At 44.9% G+C, this 23,328-nt stretch overlaps 1 long non-coding RNA gene across 1 annotated transcript in view; it reads right to left on the reverse strand.

Annotated features, from left to right (window-relative positions):
- Positions 1–23,328, reverse strand: part of LOC146783508 (uncharacterized) — a 114,505-nt gene that overhangs the window by 52,382 nt on the left and 38,795 nt on the right. The window contains exon 2 of the long non-coding RNA XR_014970532.1: positions 7,648–7,735. This is a non-coding gene — a long non-coding RNA (uncharacterized LOC146783508). The remainder of the gene's footprint in view (positions 1–7,647; positions 7,736–23,328) is intronic.

Genomic DNA, 23,328 nt, shown 5'->3' on the forward strand with positions numbered 1-23,328 from the left:
CACAAACATGTATTCTTTTTTATTAAACCACCACCCATTCCTTGCTTGCCTTGGCTTTGAGTTTGACCCAAACACAACTGACGATTCTTGCTATCCACCCATACAGTTTCACCCACCCAGGCAGGCATCTTTTCTTTCATCTTCCACCCATCCTTCAACTACCATGCATCTGATTCCTATCAGCCACCTATGCATGCTTCGCACGTATCCTTCTCTGCCAGTCATATTACATCTCGCCCGTCCTTCCTCCTTCCACCCTTCTTTCCCTTTTCGTTCAACACGTCCATCAAGGTCATCTGATCTGACTTTTAGTCTTCTCCATAAAACTTTCACAGCTGAGTTGAAGTCAGATAGAAGAGGCCATTGGTTATTCAACTCCCGCCGCTAATGCTATTGCTAATGCTAAGTAAAGGGTGTCTTCTTCTTCAACTGTTGTTCACTACAACTTCATACTTACTAAGTCTCAACAGTACAGTGAGTGTACACTCTTGCAGCGAGTGTAATATAAATCACCACCGCCCGCCGCTGCTGCTGACTCACCCCCTGTAGCTCCTGCAGGTGCCACATCTCCTGCTCCCTCCGAAATGGTCGCGTCGCCATCACCGCTGGCCCCAGCACTGGTGGTCGGTGGTACGCCTAGAAAAAACATTACACATTTTTTAGATGCCATATACACCTCCCCCTATTTAATCTTTTTCACTAGCAAGATTGAAAAAAAAGTTAATACATACATACAACATACATAACTAGTACAAATCGGGTACTAGAGTAGAGTAGACACTAGAAATGTTATATGGTCTCTAGGGTCATTCTAGTCTACTCTTTGCTAAGTTAGCCTGAGCCATGCAACCATTTTAGCTTTGTGTCTTTTGCGCATGTTACCTCGCAGCTTGTTGTGTAAGACACCTTTGAGCCCAAATGAGCTCATACTGCTACTGTCTGAGCGCTGTGTACAAGAGGTCGAAAAACAAGCCACTTTGTTATGAAGTTCTAGACAGTCCGTATTGCTTAGCCATAGAATGCTACACTTTTTGGCATGACTTGAGAAATGCTTGCATTATACTGTCTAACGTGCACCATTTTTCTCATAACGTGCGTAAGATTCCCTTCTACTAACCAGAGCTTTGCAGAGCTTAAGATGTAACCAGTACTTCAAGGGGCATATTATCAAGCCAGGCGATAAAATTATTGCCGCTTTAGCGGCAGAAAACTACAGCTAAAACGGCGATAATGGGCTTGATAATATGCTCTATGGAATTCCAATTGAAGCCCATGTTAAATGTGAAGGACGTCTAACATGGGCTTCAATTGGAATTCCATAGAGCATATAATCAAGCCCATTATCGCCGTTTTAGCTGCAGTTTTCTGCCGCTAAAGCGGCGATAATTTTATCACCTGTCTTGATAATATGCCCCCTAGTTTCTAAGGTGAGGGGTCCCCCAGAATTCGCTCAGAGATCTTTTGTCTTCTATGGACTTGTAGTTGTAACAATGTTTATTGTTTTAATCATATGCATTTTGCTGTAGGTGCTGGCTCGTATACTGCATTATAGAACAACGTACAGAGCTTGTTAGTTAAAAAGAAACCTTTTGAACTTACATAGACTCTGTGGTATTTGGTGTAGACTTACACGAGTGAGTGAGCGAAAGGGAGTGCATTGCTTCCGCGAGTCTGAGAGGTCGGGAGTGTTATGTTCTGGGTTGTCTAATCATTGGGTATCTTCGGGGGGGTTCGGGGAGATAATGAGACACTATAACTAGTCGGTCAGGGGATTGTGGGTTCAACTTCATCACCAACATCCTATTTTCTTGTGCATAGTTCTGTATGTGCAAAATCCCTACAACAGTAGTAGTATGTACTAACCTATCAAAAATAGTAAAATATCTGGTTGGGAATTTTGTTGGTGGGAATTGTCGAAAAGCCTCAAGATTAAGAAGACTAGAAGAGGACAACCCAAAGGACTGGACTCAGTGGCTAAAGCTATTGGTGAATCTGAGTATTATTTAAAACCTTTTAAATAAAGAGTGACCAACTGGGCAAGCTTAGCTACAGACAGACTAATAGTAGTACAGAGAGTCATAATCCAGTGTTCCATTCTGATTCCAGAATACTAACTAAGCCTAAGTACCACCTGACCTAGCCCACCTATTCCACACGGGACAATTGTTCATTAAGTCTGCATTTCCATTTATTTTAGCCCTAAAAAATGCATAGATGGAGGACACATGCATACATTTTTGCATGCACCAAATGTTTGGTTGGTTGCTGCTGATGTTCTGCAAGTCATGATAAGCCTATTACCACTCACTAAACAAACTACAAAAGATTCTACTAAGGACTGGGGTAAGCAGCACTCTGCAGCACATGACGTGACAGAGGATGCGTCACGCAGACCACTAAAAAATTACCAACTAACACTAATAAGTAACTAAACCTATCAATCCACCACTATCTGTTCTTAGTGGCAGGAGGACAAAGGAAGGACTCGAGTCTCTCTAGCATTACCTAACTTAAGTTCTCTAAAGTAAACTCTTACATAATCAGGCCAAGCAAGTGCAAAGTTGCAAACAATTAAGATTAGTAGCGCCGAGCACCTAAACGTAATTTACCTGCAATGCAAGCAGCAGCATTCTTGCTGTTCGGAAAAAATATATATTCACAATATATAACACAGAGCAGAAGAACACAAAGTAGTAATATTAAATAGCTACTCACCAAGTCCCGGGCCCTCCACTCTTAGCAGGTCCAGCAGGTCCTGCTCCTGGTCCAGGATATCGGACCACCGGTGCGTCAGCTGGGTACCAGTGCGCCGGACACCAGAGCAGCAAAACACTGCCCGGCGCCCCTTACCCCATCGCTGGTGACGCTCCCGGAGCCTGTACCCGGACCCAGGCCTGCCGACTGCTGCTAAGGTTAAGGGGAGGTGGCGCTCCACAAAAAACACAAATGCGGCTACCTCGGCTTCGCCAAATAAGGCCCGTGCCTTCTCCCCTTGTGGGCGCCGCCTTCCGCAGGGAAGGCGGTCGCGGCTGCGGGCAACCTTTCCCTTGTTGCCCTGGCTGATCTCTCCCTTGGGCATGGTTCTGGGACTCAGGGGGGAGGTTGGAAAAGAAAAGGGAGGAATCAGAAAAGTAAGTAAAAGAAATGAAAAAAGCAAGTTATAGAAAAAGAGTGACAAAGTAGTAGAAAAAGTCACAAAAAAGTAAAACTCAAAATATAGATTCAGGAAAATAGAGAGATAGATAATAAATAAAAAAGATTTAAAAAAGTGTACAGAAACAAAGGATTGCAAAGATAGAGGGAGGCTAGAAAAGCAGGCCCAGAACCATAGCAATAGAGTGAAAAACAAGATGGCCGTGCCCATTGCGACCGCATGGGCAAGTTTGCGCGATATTTCCCCCCCCCCCGAGCACGCAAAAAACATTGCGAACACATAATACGCGTTCCCGAACAGGGAATACTCATCGCCAACGGGCGGGAGCACGCAATACGTGACCCAGAACAGGAAATAAGCATCGCGAGCGGGCGGGACCAGTGAAAAACAAGATGGCCGCGCCCATTAGCGACCGCATGGGCAAGTTAGCGATATATTTCCCGCGAGCACGCAAAAACACACCGCGAACGGGCGGGATAAGCAATTCCGCTTGTTCACGAAATTTTCGCATGCTCGCGGATATTTTTTACAATTTTGCTTGAATTTGCGTAACGCGACTTCGCAAATTCCGCCCACCCTTAGTTATCTGTCAATCCATAGTGTCTAGGCCCTCCAGTGGAGCTAATCTGTTGGCCAAATGGATGGCTGATCTGGTGTTCGCATGCTGTAATGTCCTCGCTGGTGGAAGGTCCCTATTAGAATGCAAACTCATAGGGTATGACATGCCTATAGGGTAGAAGATGTGGAACGGGACGACCCCAATAGTGGTTTTGGACTCTTGTTTGCGATAGCTGTCAACCATAGCTCTCATGTGTTTGGGGTGTCTTAGGTTAACGACAATGCAGTCGCCTTCCCTATCCTTTTTTACATTAGAGCCAACCCAGCCCACTTTTCTGGCCATAATAATGTTTGTCACTTCTGGGAGCAACTATACCAGGTCAAGCAGGTGAGAGGGTCCCTGTCTTCATGCCAGAGAAGCTAAAGTTGCTGGCAAAGAAGGTCATGTCCCCTGTATGGCCAACTCTGTGGCTCACCAGAGGAACGGGTACATAGTTGAAATGCATATGTGAATCTGTCGAACTGTTTTGTCCCCTTAACACAGGCTACAATGTCCCTTTGAGTTCCTGAGTGAAGTGTAGTGATTGATGCTAATTGTCATATGTTCTTACATAGGAGAATGATATTTTGGATTTGTAAGCACTTAACAATGTTAAAAAACAACAACATTAATATGTGTTGTGTGTTTAAGGCCCCAAATTCTATTTTAAGTGTATGTAGAGATATATATGTATATGTTTGATTTACATGTTATACATTGAAAACTCTCACCTTGGAAATTAGAAAACATATTATACACTCTTTACAACTGTACATAAATATGTATTCTGTACAAACCAAATGAAAATTATGTTAGCTATGTGTATCGTCCCACAAATCACACAAAGTACATAAGAGCTCTGAAAATAGTTGTTTGGGAACTACAAGTAGCCCGAAGACTCCTTCAAAGTAGTACACAGCCTTGAGGAGACTTATCAGATGGACACAAGGTCATTTTTCCATCTAACAGTTAAGGGAAGGCTGTGATTACGGCTGACTAGCCAGAAACCGGTCCCAGGATGCTTGTTTCCGGTCCAGGGAAGACATGGCTTGGAAGTTCGGGCTGGACTGTTCCCATGCTTTGTTTGCCCTAAGTTGGCAGGGTATGCCCAGATGTGGGTCCCTTGATCACTTTGCCACTGGATTCAAGCTAGTCTGGCTGATGAAGGCTGACTAGCCAGAAACCGGTCCCTGGATGCTTGTTTCCGGTCCAGGGAAGACATGGCTTGGCAGTTTGGACTGGACTGTTCCCATGAAGCACAGGGTCAGACTGATTTGCATATGGCCATGTCTGAACTGGGGTGGCGGAGTGAGCTAAAGAATGATGATGGATTAAACCCAGATCAGTTGACTGGGGGTGAGTGCTTGCAATGTTCAACACTCCGTCCATCATCCCCTTTGGTTTTACTGTGTTCACGTGACATCATGATCGTCAGGCTGCAGATCACAGGGCATGACAATGAGCAGTGCTCAGTCAGAATTATGAGCCAGGCTTGGGCTGAGTCATAGGGACAAACAACTGAAACACAGAGGTACATCTGTCATAAACATAGATCCTTGCCAGGTCAAAATTTGACGTGTGCTTACAAATATGCCCCTGAAAGCTTTTAAATGGACGACAATTGAAAGGGAGAGTTACTACCTTCTTGAGCTAACACTTCTTTTCATTTTACTCCCATTTTAAAGTGTGTTGTTGCAGGGATTCTGCGAAATTACAGAACTATGCTTGGGACCATAGAACTGTAATAGGCAAGGGCTGAGCTATCCTACTACCTTAGCATCCATGAGCCCGGGACCGACTACCTATAGTGTCTCGCTTGCCCTCCTACTCACTCACAGAATAACAAGTGATTAGACACCCCAGAACACAACACTTCAGACCCTCACAGGAATCGCGGTAACAGAATACACCCTTTCGCTCTCACACTTGTACTTGTCCACAATAACATCTGACAGAGACACAAGAAACGTTTAAAATATTTATTTTAACCATTGTGCTCTAGTATGCAGTATACGTGCCACAATAATGCTTGAATAACTAAAAAAATGTAATTTCTAAAGCTAAGGCGGAGTTTTTTGCCAATTCTATTCTTGAGGCCCCTAATAAAACCAGCAGGGTCTTCAAAATAGCCGAAGAATGATCCAAACCTGACTGCCTAAAAAATCTAACTGTCGCAACTCAAGAACTCTGCGACGGCTTACCTATTTTTTTCGAGGAGAAAATCTCTAAGATAATAACTGGGCTGTCAATAAGTCAGGATAATCCTAGTGATACGACCTCTGAGACTTACGATCAGCCATCAGCAGGTCAAATAAATGAATGGGCGCGCGAGTACAGACCAATAACTCTAAACCAGTTTGTTCCACCTACGGAAAACGAGTTCTACAAGCTTGCTATGTGCACTAAATCTGGATCCCCATTGGACCCTCTCCCCCCCAAGGTCTGGAAGGAGTATGGCAGACAGTTAATACCACAGCTCCATCGGATCTGCAGTCATTCCTTGAGCAGCAGGATAGTTCCTTCCTGCTGGAAACAGGCTTTAGTGACACCCCTGCTGAAGAAACCTACCCTTGACCCTGAGTGCCCAAACAATTACCGTCCTATATCACTTCTCCCTTACCCCTGTAAAAATTCTCGAATGCCTGGTCAGCAGAACTCTGTCTACCTTTTGGGAAACCAACTTGAGATTTGAAAACAAGCAATTTGGTTTTCGACCAGGCCACGGGACAGAGACAGCATTGGTAGTGGCTTTGGACGAACTTAGAATGCGGGCAGACAGAGGTCAATCAACCGTGTTGATTTTACTCGACATGTCTGCCGCATTCGACACGGTCAACCACAAAATTTTATTGAGGCGGCTTGCGGAACTTGGGCTGGAGGACCTTGCTTTTAATTGGCTCAAGTCCTATCTGGAAAATAGGCAACAAGTGGTACGACTCTCCCATTTTCATCCAACTTTAGAACGGTTCAGCATGGGGTCCCTCAAGGATCTTTCATTAGCCCGATCCTTTTCAATATTTATTTAAGACCTCTGATTCCCATCATTAAATCTTATAACATTAAGCTGATGAATTATGCTGACGACACGCAGCTCATTCTGTCTTTGGAAGGTAGGGAGTCTACGTCACTCAGTGACTTCCACAAATGTATGCAGAAGACTGCTAGTTGGCTTATGGATAATTCCCTGCAGTTCAATGGTGGGAAAACAGAAATGCTGCACTGCACAGTGAAAAAAGTCCCTCACCCACTTCCAGATGAATTCTGGCCTATCCAGACAGACACAACTCCCACACTAGCGGCTGATGTGCGCAATCTGGGAGCAGTCTTCGACAACAAGCTGAGTATGGAGAAACATGTAAATAAAACAGTCGGCACCTGTTTCTCCCTTATGAAAGCCTTGCAGAAGATTCTTCCCATGTTGCCTTTGTCAGCCAGGGCTCTAGTAGTCAGAAGCGTCATCCTGAGCCGGCTGGACTATTGTAACGCCCTGCTTCTTGGTGCACCTAATTTTCTTATTAAGAGACTACAAAGAATACAAACAATAACCGCCAAGTTAGCCTTAAAGAGGAGACGGGATGACTTTGCATCTGCGGCTCTTATTGATCTCCACTGGCTTCCTCTGGCCCAGAGAATCCAGTTCAAAGCTGCATGCATTGTATTCAAGGCCCTTCATGGACTTGGACCTCTGCCTCTGCAGCAAAAATTTGTTTGGCACTCCCCGTCACAAACTCTTCCCTCCTCTACTCCTCACCTGGCCCGCACCACCAGAGCACGAACTTCTAAATTTGGAGGCAGAGCATTCATTTGTGTAGCAGCACAGCTGTGGAACAACCTTCCATTTAACATCAGAGAATTAGAGGAGTTCATACAGTTTTGAAAAAAACTTAAAACCCACCTTTTCCCCAGGGTGTAGTGCTGTATCACCTGCGGTAGGTAATCTCTGTGTGTGTAGTGGAACCTCTGTCCTTTCAGCGCTAGGATACCTGTGGGGTGATAGAGTGCTTTATAAATGCTGGATACATTACATTAAATTACATTACATTACAATAAGTAAGAAGATGCCTAACACAAATTCGGTCATCATAGTAAGTAATCCATAAATCATAAAGAGCTGTCATGGCATTATACACGGTGGACTATTCCCCCATCCCCTTCTACAGAAGCAAACTGATGATATATCAGAAGATCTCTAGGTGTTTGCAGTGGACCCCGTACCTTAGCAATCACAGATGAAGACTCTACATCTCAGGTGCATTCGCAATCTCGCCTGTCTAGTTTCTTGTCTGTGCATACCTATATAATAGGAGTACATGTTCCCAAACAACAGCTGCACTTGTGTGCTGTGTCTAAGTGCTAGAGCCTGACCCGAATAGAATAACAAGAGGAATTGTTGTTTGACCTTGTCTACCGTGTTCAGACTAAATCCCAGGAAAGAACAGAATGCAAAAGCAGGTTCTATGTGAAAGTACAGCGTGACAAGAAGGAAGAGTCGTTTATATAGTAACGTGTGCAAAGCAGAGAGCAGCCTACTACGGGCTCAGGCTAACCTAAGGGAAAACAACAATGGGCCTGCGCGGAACATATGACAGTGTCAATTCCAAACCGCAGGCCCCTTACTCCCAGTGGCCAGTATTCACTGTGCCATAAATATTTATGTTTAGCCTTCAGTAGTTCGCAATGTTTTGCACTGATCAGAAGTAGGCCACATCACAGATTAGGTAGGAGCCCCCGGGTTAGATGATGTCCTAGGCCTGGATTAGGGAGTTTAGGCCATGACATGGGAGGAGTGTAGTCAAGAGGTCACTACAAAAGTGTGTATTAAGATATTTGTTTTGGTCAGCATGTGAAAATACACATGTATGGTAATGTATGAGTCATACTTGTGATAGATGTAGAAAAATGGTGTTACATCAATACAGACAAACAAAAAAATCACAAAACCATTGTTTTTCTTTAATTTCTTGTATCCATACAGGTCAACACCCATCAGAAGTGGGACATTTGGAAGCCCATTGCCAGGACAGTGTGGACCCCTGGGGGTCTACAAGTGGCACATCATCCATTACCCCACAAGAGGTGGGAGGACCTACGAAGCTGGACCAGAAAGTCAGCTGAAGTCCAGCTGGGGCAGTCCTCGCCAACATAGAAAGCATGTGCGCTCCACCCTGCCACCCCTAATGGCCCGCATTCTTGAGGTGGCCTATCCGGAGCTTGATGAGCAGTTAAGGACAGCAACAACAAGGGGGTAAGTTCTTATCAGGGTTTCACATATTACATGACACATTTTTTGTTACAACCAGAATTGTTTCCATCAACATTAAAGGTGACCCATGTCCAACGCGAGAAGAGCTCTTGAAGGTGTCCGTTTTGTACAGTGTGCATGATGATGTGCTTTGTCTATTAATTTGTTGGAAAGGATCCCACCTGATTCCTGTTCACAACCAAAGGACTGTTTTGAGCAGACACATGGCTGCCTAAATTCCCCATATACATCAGGTTATTTGATGTCATGAGTGACAGTTGTACCAAACAGGCCAATAGTCTTTATTGTGTCAGGTGTGATGCTCCTTCACTATTGTGGATGATGTAATGGTAGCCCTATTACATGTGACATAGCATTTGTGATACAGCGGATGACCAAACGTCACATCGGTAAGTTGGGATTCTACACAAACAAGAGTGAGTGTGTGATCCAAAATGACAAGTGACATCTGAATTAATGGCTAAATTTTGGAACCAAAACATATCCAAATCGTGTTTATCATCAGAAATACTGTTTTATACATGTTAAAACTGACAGATTTGCATGTCTTACCCTTTCACAAATGTGTATATAAGGAAGTCTGTTTTAGACAGGTCATTGTGATAGTCATACAATGTTTTTTGAAACACATACAGGAATGTGTAAAAGCCAAAGAAGCAGAGATAAAAATATCGCCCTATCAACAACAGGGTGCTAACATGCAAAATCGCATGTTAGCACCCTTTTTCACTACGCTTCCCTTTGCATCTCTAATGAGATGCAAAGTGGGCGTTCCAGAGTAAAATAATAGGAGAAATGTCGCTAAGCGACATTTCTCCTATTATCAAGCTTCATGCTAACCCTGTTAGAGACAAAAAAAACAGCGCTAACCACGGTTAACGCTGCTTTTTTACGTCGGTTAATTTTCAGATTTAGCCATGTAATCCAATGGGAGGTGGATTACATGGCTAAATCCACCATGGGCTATCAACAAGGATATCCCTATCCTTGTAGTTTTATCGCTGCATTACCAGCGATAACCTCCCAAAATGCTGCTATCGCTGGATTTTATATCACCTAGGCGGTTAGCGTTGTTAATAACGCGATAACCAGGCGATATTATCCAGCGACAGCAGGCGTTAAAAAAATTAACGCTAAGCGCCCTTAGCGTTAATTTTCCCTGTTCCTTGTTAATATGCCCCTAAGTTACTTCAGTACAGAATATATTTATAGTTTTTAACATTTGACATATACTTTAGTGACTTGAAGTAGGTGTTACCATAGTGAAATGCCCAAACAAAGGTTACCTGCTTTCAGTATTTGTTGACACACATTTATTCACATTTTAATGAGAATGAAAAGTATGCAGATTTTAGGGCCTCGTCAACACACTGTACAAATGTATTTTTGGTTGATATCCTTTTTTGCTCACATCAGTTCCACAATTCTAAACAATAAAGTCCACACATTCAGAAGTGTGAAACAGTTCCTGAAGAGACATAATAATGGATAAGAGACAAGACCATACATGAAATAGGAGCTATTGTGGGGAATGACATAACTGTGACCAAATGTTTTCTGAAAATGTTGCCTACATGCATGAGCTTATGCTAATGTAGAACAAATGTTTGGGAGCCTTGAAGCAGGTGAAATCTGAAAACTTGGGAACTGTTTTGTGATCAAAGTTCATGATCAGTTCTGTTTACACAGATTCAATAAAACTATTGTATACGTCATTTCAGCATCATCCGGAGGCGGCAAAGGAGAAATTGCCAATGTAGGCAGGGGAGCAGCTGACTATAGCAAAGAACAGGGTTTAAGAGAGTAGGTAGGAAGGTGGCGCCTGCACAGAGTGAAACGCTAGTCACTGTATCATATGTAGTGGGACGGTGCGTACAGGAAGGGGTTAACCCTGAACCCCCTGCTTAAAGACCAGAGGTCTTATACATGTGAAAACGAGCCTGCGCACACGTCTTAAAAATTAAAGCAGAGTAAGTACCCTGTCTATCTGTGATTTTGGTGCAGACAACACCGACTCTGAGGGAGCCAGTGGCATGGAGGGTGAGGAGACTGCAACAGAGGTGGCCAGCTCCTCAACATCTTCTTCAGAGGCCTCCTTCAGAGAATACTCCCTAGTGGTGGCGGACCCAATAGGAAGTCTACCAACTGAGTCCTTATAGGTCATGAGACTACCATCCCCACCCTCCCTTATGCTTACCCCCAGTCGGCCAAACCTACCCCCTAAAAGGGTTTGTGTCTCCTTCACTCCAGGCACTTAACCGCCTGCCACTTTTCCCCCGACGGTGCTGAGTGAGGAGGATATTGACTTCCTCCAGAACATCTCTGTAGGCCAGACTGCACTACTGAATGCCATACAGGGGCTTGGCCACCAATTGCAACTAATTGCAGCCTATCTGGAAGGCATTCACAGTGCTATGTTTGGCCTAGAGAGGTCTATTTAAGGTCTAGCCTCCTCACAGACCACAGCCTTCCAACCATCCCAACCTTGTGCCCCACCTCCCGCCTCTTCCCCATCCAGATTCCCTATTCCCAGACGTTCCCCAAGCACACTCACATCTTTGCACGCACCCACTCACACATAAAACAAGCAGCACACCCACAAAGAAACACAAACACCACAAAAAACACAGGCGCACATCCAAATATACAGATACCACACTGACATGCACCACCACCAGCATACCCATAGAGATCGCATCAACCACAACACATACATGCTCCACACCCACATTCAGCACACCCACAGGCACAGCACCCATCAACACACCCAGAGGCACCACCAAGCACACGCACTGACACCATATCTACCACCACACTCACATGCACTGCCCTACCACCAAACACCCAGACACCTCACCCACCACCACACCTAGATGCACCATCCCAGCACACCCATAGACACTGCACCCACCAGCACACCCACATGCACCGCAACCACCACCACACTCACATGCACCACCACATGCACATGCACCACACCCAGTACCTCCACAGCATACCCATTCTCACACACAACATAAACTACACACCCAAAGAACTCAAACGTCCACACTCAAGCAAACAACAGACATCCACTAAGCAAGACACACCCAAATGTACACGACATACACCAGACCCACAGGCAACTGCACCTTCAACAGACACTGCCAGTCCCTCTACCTCCCAAACCCAACCCCCTGCAGAACACCCTACTCATTTTCCCATAGAAGATATCCTTTTTACCCTTGCCCCAACCCCTTCCAAACCCCAACCCACCCATAGCAAATACAAATCTACCCCTCCATCACCCCAACCCAACCCCCTTCCACATCCCAACCCAACTCACCCCTGCCAAAAGTAAACCTACCCCTTCCATACTGCAACCCACCCCTTCCACATCCCAACCCGCCCCTCCCCCATCCCAACCCAACCCTCCCAATGCAGAAACCACCCCTCCCAAACCCAAGAGCACCCCTTTCAAAACTACCCCCTCCCAAACTAAAGGACAACCCTGCTAAACCTCCCCCCTCCCCCCTCCCCTCTTTGAGGTGCCTGCTCTGCCCACTAGATGCCCCTTACTGAGGAGGTTCTCCTTGTCGATGAATTAGGAGACAAGCTTTGTGCCACTGCACAACAGTGCATACGTTTGGATATAATGGACTGCCATTTAGCATTTCTAATATTTTGAGAGCTTTATCTCTTTTTGTGGAATAAATCCATACTTTTGATTTCATTAAATTAGTCCTGGCATTCATTTTTCTTAGCAATTGTTTGATACCTAGCAATGTGTCTGAGTAAAATGTGAAGTACTTTTTTTTCTTTACCGTGATGGCAGGTAATACAACTGTTTTTTTGTAATGTCTACTTTGTTAAGTGCATACACTGGTTAGCATAGAATGTGATGCTGATTTGATTTTAGATGCAGCATTCATCATAGTAATGGCCACTTGCACCAATTAATTGATGTTACAAATTTTATTTGGATGTGTTACTACAGGTGTGTTTGTTTCACCTTGATTACTGATACGTATGAGCACTTATGCATTACACCTTAGAGAATATTGTAACTATTGAAATTGGATATAGTACAGGACTTGCACTAGACAAGGGGAAATGTTACATGGATGTATATGTTGAATTCTAATTTGTGACTGACATTGATTTACTGTTCATTTCTAAGGTAAAGGTTACACCTTGTCTAGTGCAGTATCTACATCATGTTACATTGCACTTATCCCTATGATGTGTGTTGCATATGTATTTAATGTAGGCATTTTTAAAATGTCTTTAAACACACATGTATGGTGACTTTTTGATTTATATTTTGATATCCTCTTTTGTGCCAGTGTCCATTTTTTGGAAGGTAGCTGGCACCAAATTAATATATGAAATGTGTTCATATAGGTGTGTTTCTTAAATCTTCTTAAAGGGCAGCATTACAGATATATGCATTGCACATTGATATACTATTGCTTGTAAGAGAGATTTATAAATGCACGAGTCCTGTGTAAATATTAACAAACAAGTCAATGTGTAACAGGTGAAAGTGGAGCTTACCATCGATTGTGTCCATGACATGAAGCAGCTGCAGCAGGATGTGGAAGATCGGATCAACTCAGGTGTGGAGGTTTTACAGCCACAGTCACGTCAGCGGGAAAAAACAGCGTGATTGGGCCGGCGGGGAAACTGGCAGTCCCCCCTCTGAAATCGGCTTTTGCCTAATCCGCCTTTTAACATGGTTGAGATTTCCTGTTGGGGACGAAGGGTCCGCGGCAGTCTTTTGTCTATGGATCTGCTAACATCTAAATAGGGTGGGTGGACCGCCAAGCCAGCGGGCGGGAAGACTGCCAAAAGAGTGATGGCAGGACTCGATCTGCCAAGATCTTAATCAGGCTCTTAGTCTAACCCACCCAGAGGCCCCTTCTATGCTATCAATGCCTGGCATGTCTTGGACTTCACTACTTGCCCAAAAACCCCAAGGAGACATGTCATAAGAAATACCCTCCTCCCAGGTGTCTCACTGGAGAGTTAGATCACCCACCCCTTTCACCTGGATGGTGAGTGTGATGCATGGTATAAATAATCAGACACCAGAGCGCTCATGCCATGCCTGGACACACCAGTACCCTGTGTCTGTCTGTGTGTGTTCTTTCTCCTGCTCTTAAGGGTCTCTCCAGAAGCAGTGCACCAACAAGGTATAGTCCCCACGTCATACTTGAAGTCCCAGCATGCTTGGACTCCTATCTCCTCTTTGCACCAATGACCTTTGTGGCACTGCTCGTTGTAGGAGGATGTCCCACTGCACCAAATGTAGTGGGCACTGCGAGGATAAACTTTGCCTGCCTTCACATATGGCAAAGCTTCATGACTGCACCTGACCTTGTAAGCAAAGGGTTGTCTTTGCCTGTCCCTATTAGTAGTCAGGTAATGAGTCCATCTGGCAAGACCAACTGACCCATATGAACTTAGCAAATTGAGTGCCATTAAATTGGGTAATGATATCAACAGTTCATTACAGTGCTCAGAAGTTTGGTGGACAGCACTATATAAAAAATATTATCATGTAGTCCCCTCAGCACAAAGTGGACTGACAAGCTAATAGTTAGAAGTTGTTGGTGCACTATAGATTACAGCTTAAAATAGTGCCCTAACATACCTTGATTCCAGAATAAGATTTATTTTTGGAATCTATCATATGCAAATACAACACAGCTTCACTCAGGAAGTTTAGGACAAAGACAAGAGTTAGAGATTCCAAGGCAGGACTGGAGGCTTCATATTATGCATTCTCCTCTCCCTTACTTTATTTACACAGCAGCCATATTGGAACATTAAACACAGAAAACACAAAGAACTACAAAACCTGTAGTTCTTAGAGGAAAAACTACTACTCCTAAAAGGGGAGCTAGCTCACCAGCGTAACATATAAATCATCTTGACAACAATAGCATTGCTTCTTTCTTGATGCCTGGAACAGACATGATAAGTAGACTTTTTCCTCTTACTATTACGATGAGCATAAAGGGGCATATTATCAAGAAACGGCGTTAAAATTATTGCCGCTTTAGCAGCAGAAAACTGCCGCCAAAGCGGCGATAATGGGCTTGATAATATGCCCTCGAGAATTCCCATAGAAGCCCATGTTCTGGTGTTAACATGGGCTTCTATGGGAATTCTCTGCGGCATATTATCGAGCCCATTATCGCCGCTTTAGCGGCAGTTTTCTGCCGCTAAAGCGGCGATAATTTTAACGCAGTGCTTGATAATATGCCCCATAGTTTTTTTATGCACAATGTCTTTATTCATTAGAGAAACAGCGTTAATGGATAAGTATACATTCAGAAGGATAAAGTAATGAGAGAAATAAGAACAAAGTAAGACCCATTAGGGAAAAAAGTGCTCTGAGTAGTTAACAGGGAGCACAATGCCGCCAATCTCTACCATTTGTGAGGGAATATGACACTTTACTCCGCATGCGTTTACAACGCGTGCCATTACCATGCATTTTTTACTCAGCAAAATCTTTTACAACGCAGGGCTTTACAACGCAATCCATTACAACGCATTGTCCATTACAACGCAATTTACTATTCTAACTCCACCAGGGCGTTGTAATGGGGAATGCGTTGTTATGGTTTGCGGTGTAAAGCCCTGCATTGCAAAAGATTTAGTGGAGCAAAAAATACGGGGTAATAATGGACTGCATTGTAACGCAGTCATTGTAAAGGATGTTTAGCTTTGAGAGGTAACTGAGTGGGTAGAGGAGGAAGAAAAGAGGGGAGGGGAGGATGGAAACGGGAGATATGATGGGGAGCTGGGCTGGGATGCAAATGAGAAGAGGAAACTATAGAGGAGTCTACAGGGCAATCAATAATCCCCCAAGCAGTATGACAAATGTATTTATTTAAAGAGTTTTATATAGCGCTTGCAAGGCCTGAGGGTATCAGAGTGCTTTACAACATTATCAAAGGCAGTATCAGTTCATAGCATTACAGTACATTGCAGTGTAGAGTATTGAACTGTTGTGTAGTTCCGAAAAATACATAGGATCTGCGTGTTTGCAAGTAACATAAACTGAGGATTGGTGTCTAGACTTATTCCGGAAATCCCCAAAGGATATGTCAGCCTATACACCAGCCAGCTCACAGTGCCACCATAAGCCCCCGAACCTTACCAAGGAGTGAATAGTTTCTGGCAACCATCGAACATGACAGCCCTTGACCCTTCGGGGATTGTGGAAACAGTACAGTACTTTTTGGTCAGTCAATCGTGCTCACTTAGGGGCATATTTACGAAGCAGTGATGAGTTAGCCATCTTGGCTTAGGGCCGCGCTCTGCCACTTCTGAAACGCAGAGCTGCACCATATTTACAACAGTATGGTGTAGCCCTGCATTTCCCCCTGCCCTGGCGCTAAATTTAGCAGCCTAGCGCCAACGCAGACATCCTTACACCATAGTGCAAGGGTGTCTGCTTTGAGGGGAAGATTGTTTATGTGTGGGAAGGTCACCCTTCCTGCACATAAACAATCTTTTAATGGTGTTTTGTAACTTCTATGTTTGTGCTTAATGCAGCACACATAGAAATTGCAAAACTTAATTTTTATTAAATAATTGTTAATGTGCAGGAAGAGACACCTTCCTGGCACATAAACAATCAATGGTGTTTTTCTGTTCCCATTTTCCTTGGTCTTAATTTTGGCACTGCCTCCTATTTACCCCACCCTTGTAAATAGGAGGCAGCATCAAAATCAATGGGTGTTGCGGAGGCATCTCCACTGCAACACCCATTGCCCTCCCCTTTCACTCTAAGTATAGAGTGAAATGGTGCCTTATTTACAAGGCAGCGTTAAGCCACGTTAAGTGTAAATAAGGCAAAGCTCCTACCAACACTACAACGTCTTGAAAAGTGACGTTTTGGTGTTGATAGGGGATTGTAAATATGCCCCTCAGGCAGATACACAGAATAAACATTGGGGACATTTTCAATAAGCATTTATTGAACCAGCGTCATTCTAGTATAAAACATGTTTGCTGCAACAATCATTAGACAGAAGCAGATGTAAAAGATTATGAGCACCAATAGAGTGAACAGAAGATAGAATTCTACCATGGTGCTAAATCAGGCATATTATCATGACAGTTATCAAGTGTACTCCTACGATGCGGATCCTACCTAAGTGTACATAGCATGTATGTGGGTGGAAAGCCAAGAATCCCCTAGAAAAGGGCCAACCCCATTACCTGATGGGAGAGAAAGAAGGACCGCGTCTTGGTCACAAGTTGGACACCCTGCACGGGATGTCAGACAGCTGCTTGCGGAAACTTCAGCGTGCAGAGACCTCAGTGTCTTGTGTCAGTGTGGAAGAGCCTCCTCTAGTTACCTTGTAACGGTGCGGTTCTTTTATACCTCAAAGATAGCCTCGGGGTCCTATCACAATCAATATGTTGTGAGTATGATTATGGAAATGAGCCTGAATCAATAATTGCAAATATACAAAGTAATTCTGTCACCCTAGGATGAAGATAGCTATGACTTTTGTACAGAGTATGTTAATCCTGTTATGCACGTCATGTGCAGAGAACTTTACTAAGAATCCTCATGCATAATAAATGAGGCTAGTTTCAAGGAAACCAATCGACATTTATATAGCACATAACTGGGTAAAAGTTCAGTGCTAGGACCGTTATACGGAGCAAGGTAGGACAATTGTAGATAAAAGGTCGCATTGCTACTTAGGCCTAGGTTGGGGAACATAACACCCACTCCTCATCCGAAAGCCCACAAGGTCAACTAATGCTAAAACAAGCCTACTAAAAGCATAAAAACATTGTCATAACTCAGGTGCCCACAAAGCCTTCTCAAGGTTGGATTATACACTAGCCCCGGCAGGGAAAATAGGAGAGATTCAAAAGATAGAATACCTGGCAAGGGTCTTTCAGACCATTCGCCCCTCTGGCTCATAGTAGGTGGCCGTACACAACGCCCGGCTGGGGAATGGAAGCTTAACCCATGGGAACTGAGGGATCCTCAGGTTGCCAAAGAAATCAGGGTGGATACGGAACTATACTTTCATGAAAATGTAGGGTCAGTAGACTCCGCCATTACGCTATGGGATGGATATAAATCCATCCTGCAGGATAGGGCCCAGAACATCATAGCTTATAAAAAGCGGAAAGAAGGTGAAGAGATTGCGGGGCTCGAATTCCAGCTCCTACTGCTAGAAACACAAGCCAACACGAGCGACGACTCTTCCCTGTTGCGAAGTCTAGAACTTCTTCAATGGGAATACTTCGCGCTGGCTAAGAAGGACGCGCAACATGCGATTCAAGCCATGCATCGGCGTCTGTAGGATGCGGGTGTCAAAACAGGTAGGCTCCTTGAATGGCTCAGCAAAAAACAGCTAGACAGTAGGTGGGTTGCCCAGATACAGACTGAGGAGGGTCACCTCTTACATTGAACAGCAGGGTTTGCTGCACCCAGCTCAATCTGGATTCCGTACTTCTTATAGCACTGAGTCTGCCTTGGAGGAAATTTCGAAGCCCATTCGGGAGACGTTAGATGCTGGGAGCAGGGCAGTTCTGGTCCTATTGGACCTATCTGCCGTCTTTGATACTGTCCCCCATGCTCTCCTCCTGGCTCGATTACAGAGGCTTGGTATCATTGGTGCTGCATGTGAATGGTTAAAGTCCTTCCTTGACGGTAGAACCCAGCAAGTTTGGATCCCCCCTTTTGCATCTACTATCCAAACTGTGCAAACAGGTGTTCCCCAGGGATCCATACTGAGCCCTTTGTTATTTAACCTGTATATGACCCCTCTAATCCAGCTAGCCGAGGATCTTGGCGTTAAAGTAGTAGCATATGCTGATGATACCCAGCTTTTATTCACCTGGAAAAAGCACGAGTTTGCTACGGCCCACGTCAGAACCTGCCTGTCTGCTGTGTTCAACTGGTTTACTTCGGCCCAGTTCAAATGCAATGAAGATAAAACAGAGATACTGTTTTTTGGGGAATTTAATCAGTTGTTTTGGCATGACTGCTGGCCTGCTGATGCCCCTCAACCATCCCCTTCAGATCTTCCAGTGAAAAACTGGGGATCTGGTTTGACGAAAAACTTAGCGTTGTCAATCAGATCAGTAAATTGACAGGTACATGTTTCGGTATTTTGAAGATGCTTAGACAATTTCTGCCCCTGGTGCCTCTCCCGGCCAAAGAAACAGTAGTCCGGGCCTTAGTCACCTCCCCTCTTGATTATGCCAATGCATTGTATGTAGGTCTCCCAGGCTACCTAATGAATAAGTTGCAGGTGTTGCAGAACGCCGCTGTGCGGCTGCTGCTGGACTTACCCATCACATTAGCGTGAGGCAACATCTCCGCAACTTGCACTGGCTGCCGTTAAAAGCTAGGGTCTTGTTCAAGGCTTTAGTTACGGCACATGCAGCACTTTATGAATACGGCCCGGTGTATCTGAGGAAACGTTTTTTGTTTTATGTTCCGGGCAGACTCTTACGCTCTTGGAAAACGTGCCTGGCCACTGTACCCAAAATCCATCTGAAAAGAAGGGGGCAGCTCCTTGTCCTATTTGGCAGCTAAGTCGTGGAACTCTCTTCCCTTGGAGCACTGTAGCCTTCAAAACCCTACTCAGTTCAGGAAAAACTCAAAACTTTTCTATTCAATTAAGCCTGTTTTCCCTTCTGCCTCTATCCCTGTTCACTGTTCTCGTTTTGCTGGGCTCGTGCCGGGACACTCTTCTGAGTAGCCGTGCGCGTTACAAATCACCACTAACATAACATAACGTAACATAACAGACTCCCACAACTCCCGTTGAAATAGCTAATGCCTTCGCTGGGTACTATGAGGCCTTCTATGCGCAACGTTCTCTGGCAAAGCCGGCACAAATCCGGGCATATCTTCAGACGATACAACTCTCCAAGCTGACAACCAGCGAGTCGTAGACAATGGACAAAAAGATTACGACAGAGGAAATCATAGATGCCATAGGTCAGCCGAAAACTGGGAAGGTCTCGGGCCCCAATGGGCTCCCACCTGAATTTTTTAAGCAGTACGTGACGCTGTTTAGTCCGTACCTCCTTCAGATGTACCTAGAGGCGCAAGAGGTGGGCAGTCTCCACAGGGATTTGCGGACAGCCACAATTGTGGTAGTTCCCAGGAAAGACAGAACGCCACAGAAGTGTAGCTCGTATCGACCAATCTCTCTTATTAACATGGAAACCAAAATTCTGGCCAGAATACTAGCCAACAGGCTCACCGCGGTAATCATTAGTCTCTTTCGCCGAGATCAGACTGACTTTATGGCAAAGAGGTGGCGAGACTTAACCTTAGGAGACTACATAATTGGCTAGAAGTGGTAACTACAAGGACGGACCTGCACCTCATCCTGTCCCTCGATGCTGAAAAAGCATTCGACACTCTTCACTGGCCCTTTCTTATGTCCGCTCTGGACGAGTTTGGATTTGGCCCTGCCTTCAGGCAATGGATCGCCATTCTCTATGAGAAACCCCTGGCTAGAACCAGAGTTAATGGTGTGGTGTTACTGGGAATTCCCAATAGGACGGGGTACTAGACAGGAATGTCCCCTGTCCCCTCTTCTCTTTGCACTGGTCCTGGGTCCCCTCGCATGTGTCATTCGAGCACACCCGTGTATAACGGGTTGCCGGGGAGGTGAGAATGAGGACTTTGATGAGCACATCTACCTGTATGCTGATGACATACTATTGTATGTTACGAACCCTGAAATAACACTCCCTAATATCATGGCTAGCTGTGAAGAGTATGAGCACATGCCGGATACAAAATTAACTGGAAGAAATCATGCCTTTACCCAGTGGGTCAGAATGGAGAGTACAGTGACCACACGAGCCAGCTTCAGATAGCTCCCAATAGCATAAAATATCTGGGGATTTATGTTACAACGGAAACAGCAGTTGCGCTGGATCGTAATCTTTAGAGGGTGCTCAGGGAGTTTCGCTCAGACGTGGAAAGATGGAAATCCTTGCCATTGACGTTGCTAGGCAGGGCAGCGCTTTATAAAATGATAGTGCTCCCAAAATTTTTATATGTTCTGCAACACACATATCAGCTGATACGGATGAGGTATTCACTAAAATTGACGACACACTGAGGACGTTCGTCTGGGATGGGAGACCTCCGAGGATAGCACTGGCGACATTGCAACGCAACCAATATAATGGCGGCATTTCCCTACCTGACCTTCGGGCATATTACTGGGCGGCCCATTTAATTGTTGTGAATGACTGGGAACACATAGAGAGAGCCCACCCGACCTACGCACTGGAGCGCATGCAATTTGTCGGGCGCCCGCACACACATTACCTGTACGGGAGGAGGGGTTCCGCAAAGCTTCTAACAGCTACGCGGATCGCGATTGCGGCATGGAAGAAGGCAGAGCGACAGATGAAATGGGACGACTGGGTGACCAGGGAAATCCCACTCTGGGTGGGGAACCGGATAAAAGAAATTACGAAGCTGAGAGGTTTCGGGAAGTGGGACCTGCTGGGTATCTCACGACTTAAAGACATACTATATTGTAAAGAGCTGGTAACGTTCTCCTATCTTCGGACGGAATACGATATGAGTCAGACGCAATATTATAAATGCCTGCAGTTGGCGCATGCATGGCGGGCACAAAGTATAGATACCAGCGACATTCCCGAGTACGCCCCGTTAGAGGGATGACTCCTGATGGGTGAGATATGGGAAAAGGTAGTCTCCTGGACATATAGAACCATAATTAACAACAAGCCAGATTCCCTGCAGAAGTTGAGGGTGAAATGGGAGGCAGACTTAGGTGAGATAGAGGATCTGGATTGGGAAATAGCGCTGATGCACCCCCGGGAGGTGGCTATCAAGTCCCGCCTTAGATTGATCCAATTCAAATACCTGCATAGAGCATATTACAACAGTGCTCGACAGCATCACATAGGGAGGGCGGAAGCGCCCAACTGCCTGCGGTGCAACAGGACTAAGGGTACAGTCTTCCATACAATATGGGAATGTTCACACATTCAAACATATTGGGCAACCCTTCTGAAAGAACTGGAAGCTATCCTGGAGGAGACGATACCTCTGAACCCCCTGTTTGTTTTGTTGGGCATACACACAGAGATTGACCTCCCCAGACCCTAGTTATAGCTGCTTCAGCTAGGACTGATGGTGGCTAAACATGACCTGGCAAGGGCATGGGGTGCTGCATTGTGTCCATTACTGGTCGAATGGAGAAGGGGAATGGACATGTACATGCTAGGAGAGAAAATGACCTACATAGCACGGGGCTGTCCCAAAAAGTTCTGGAAAATATGGAACCCATGGCTAAAACGTTATGGTCTCACGCTCACTGACTCACAGTGATCCCTTAGGGTGGGGTGTTGGGTGGAGGGAGGGAGAGGGGCTTCTATTACCCCCTAAGCATACTCAATTGTTGTTTGCCTGTATAATGCTAAAACTAACATATATTGTTGATGTACCACTGAAAGAAATCATGTGCCCTGGATACTCGTACTGTTTTTGTACTGCAATCAAGAAAATGCTAATAAATACATTCCAAAAAAGAAATAAAAAATATTGTCATAAAACCTCTGCCTAAAACATCTAAAAACATGTTATATGTAAAAAAGGATGCTATTACAATGCAAAAGCTCTACAAGTCCACTAAAGAGTCAATATATGATCAGACTGACTAAGCACATCGAAAGCCATGGTGCTCAGTGAGAGCAGAAAAATTAAACAAAACATGTTTTTCAATCCAATTTGGTCTTGTTTTGGAAAAAGGCCTAATTGTTCCTATCACACAGAGAGCCAAATATTTATGTGTCCTGTGTGGGAGATGCAACATCATTGTCACTCGCATTAGCAGAGTGACAGAGATTGTAACATCTCTTGTATCAGGTCAATGGAGCAAAGGTAATCTTTTTCAGTTCCCTCAGCAGCTGCTGATGAAACACTTGATACATGTGAGCCTGTTGTAGAGCTGTTGTCTGGTTCCGCCAGGAGCTGAAGCATCCTGTGGAGGCTTTGAGAATGCTGCCATCAACATGAGAATAAGCTGAGGACACTGATACATGTGGGCCTTTGAGGGGTCCAGTAGTAATGTCTGTGTCCGGTGGCGCAACCAATGGAAGGGTCAGACACATGTCCAACACGCATTCGTATCTGCAGAATAGGCAGTGGAACACGGGCAAGATGCAGTCAAATCAGACTGGTCTCAATGATAGGAACCAATGCTCGCTTAGATCTTGAAGGTGAGGCATGCCCAGATGAAGCACCATGAGTTCATGACGTCGCACCAGCAGTGCTTT

The sequence above is a fragment of the Triturus cristatus genome, chromosome 11 (assembly GCF_964204655.1).
Source record: "Triturus cristatus chromosome 11, aTriCri1.1, whole genome shotgun sequence".
Classification (NCBI taxonomy): Eukaryota; Metazoa; Chordata; class Amphibia; order Caudata; family Salamandridae; genus Triturus; species Triturus cristatus.